Below are 2,882 nucleotides of genomic sequence, written 5' to 3'. Positions count from 1 at the left end.
AGCTTTGACCGTAACAGGGTTGACCGAAACAGGGCTTACCGAAACAGGGCTTACCGAAACAGGGCTTACCGAAACAGGGCTTACCGAAACAGGGCTTACCGAAACAGGGCTTACCGAAACAGGGCTTACCGAAACAGGGCTTACCGAAACAGGGTTGACCGTAACAGGGCTTACCGTAACAGGGTTTACCGTAACAGGGTTGACCGTAACAGGGTTGACCATAACAGCTTTGACCGTAACAGGGTTGACTGTAACAGGGCTTGCCGTAACAGGGTTTACCGTAACAGGGCTTACCGTAACAGGGCTTACCGTAACAGGGTTTACCGTAACAGGGCTTACCGTAACAGGGTTTACCGTAACAGGGTTGACCGTAACAGGGTTTACCGTAACAGGGTTTACCATAACAGGGTTGATGACTTCATCTTAAGTCATCCATAAATCCCCTTGTAACAGGGGGAATGGAAGCTGGTTGTGTGAAACAGGGAGGACAATTGAATGCAAGCTTCACCAAAAACTGTTTTATTGTTAAAACATTTGTAGCCTGTCGATATGGGTAACAGGGTTGACGTGTTATGTTCAACCCTCTCAGATGTTCATCACACAACACCAGAACATGGCCCAGAAGAGAACATCCAGCTCACCTGCTTTTACACTATGATTTGACTATTAGATGTTCAATGTAAAAATAAAAATAAATAGTTTCACTGTATTAAAATGACAGTTCAGTTCACGTAACAGGGTTGACCTTAAAATGAGGGAAAGTTTTCTTTACCTTAAAAGGAATCACTAATCAGATGAAATAAATAGTAATCTAGAGAAATGGCTTTGTCAAAGCAACAAAATAACTTTACAATGATGGTGAACTTGGATACATTTTAGGATTAAGTGGGCTAGTATTTTCCCAGAAGTCACAGAGGATGCATAGACGGACATGTCAAAATGCTGAATTAAGTCTTTATTCAAATAAAAAAAACAGATTTATAGAATTTTCCATGTGTTCTATATTAAAGGGCACTCAATTTAATATAACATGCTTTTTCAATGTTTGTGGACAATTTCTATATAACAGTTTAAAGGCACCCAAAAGGCACTAATTTCGTGGAACGACCCACATTAATTTGCCAAACAGGAAATGACCTCTTTGGCTGTGGTTTACCTTCTGGGTCCAGTAGCTGCGGAATGCCCAGCTCAGTCTCGGCCAATGAGAAGGCTTCCTGCAGGTTCTCTCGATTGGCTCTCCTCCGCACACGCTCCATGTCGACCAGGTGGGGTCGAAGAGAGAGGATCACTGCGAAGAATGCCACACCTGTACGCCAGCTCGGCCCAAAGTCTTTCATGTCGATCCCCAGATGCCTGAAGAGACAGACAAATACAGCATTACATCAATAACACCATGACTTATTATTAGCTATCGTAATATCATTATCAGTAGCTATCACCACAACCACGATTAGTACTGGTAATAGAAGTGTTACTGGAGTTAGTAATATCATAAGTATCATCATGTTATATTGCAGTAGGTGCAGTGGCTGTAGTGTCCCCGTACTTGGTGGCGGTCTGCTGGACCCATCTGAGTAGGGCCTTCCTGGCCCCACCCTGCAGCGGGGGGAGGGGCCTCCTCTTGACAGGCGGGCTGGTAGTGTCGGAGCTGTCCACTGAGGAGGTGCTGCTAGAGAGGGCCTGGAGCGCTGGCAGGTTACTGGTCAACTCCTCTATCTGCACGACGGGAGAGAGAGCGATAGAGAAAGAGAGAATTTTTGCTATAGAGAAAGCACAGCTTTTTTGTGCCAAGAAGACAGAGTATGGCTGACTCACAAAATGAAACACCATTGCCTTTATTGTGTAATTGTGCAATAGTGCTGCATTATTTGTAGTGGGACCCACCACAGAGGCACTATACCTGGAAATAGAGGATTATTGTCCAAATCAACCCCAGTACGATAGATGGTCTTCCATCAACGATGTCAGTCGAGTTGATGTTGACTAGCTTGATCTGTGTCACAACATACAATATCTAGCATTATACGGTAGGATATCACTTATCAGAAATCATATCCGTTCTAATACATACTGTTTGGAACAAATATGCACAAATTCACTCAATCTAGCAGTGGTACAATATATGAAAATACGGATACGGACTATGAACACAGTACCCAAGTGTAATATCATTCATAATACATTTCATGAAAACATCAAATAAGGTGGTACTAACCGGTGATCCCCTGTACGCAGACTTGAGTGAGTGTGAGAAAAAAGGAGAGAGAGAGAGGGAGCAAAAGAGAGGTAGACAGAGATTGGATGCAGTTAAAGGAGGTATATAGTATGGGTGAGTGACAGGGGGATGCCTCATCGAGTGTGAGCCAAGTGATAAAGACTCTAACAGTGAGATAACCCTGGCTGCTCTACGGCGGGCTGAGAGGACAGATCTATCACCTATACACAGACAGCACTGGGGATTACACCCAGCAGAGAGTAGAGAGAGAGAGAGAGAGAGAGAGAGAGAGAGAGAGAGAGAGAGAGGGCGGGGGGTAGGGTATATCATAGAGAGAGAGGGCCTGGGCATTCATCATATCATCCATATCAGAGGGTATATTACAGAGGAGATGAGTCTGAGCATTAAAGGTTATCATGTTACACTGGGACTGTGGTATGGAGGAGGGACAGTACGGGGTGGGAAAGGAAAAACTGTAGAAGCTCCACTTGAGAGAGGATCAGAGACTGAGCAGTATTGTACATATAATTCATGTTTCTAAATCTAAGACAGGACTAGAGATTAGGTCTAGTAGGCAGTTTATACATAATACAGCACTTCATATCAGAATGGGGTCCTTAGACTATGTAAAGATAGTGGTTCACAGTAGATGGAGGGACACTGCTTC

The sequence above is a fragment of the Oncorhynchus kisutch genome, linkage group LG21 (genome assembly GCF_002021735.2).
Source record: "Oncorhynchus kisutch isolate 150728-3 linkage group LG21, Okis_V2, whole genome shotgun sequence".
NCBI lineage: Eukaryota > Metazoa > Chordata > Actinopteri > Salmoniformes > Salmonidae > Oncorhynchus > Oncorhynchus kisutch.
Note: the sequence above shows the minus strand (reverse complement) of the source record.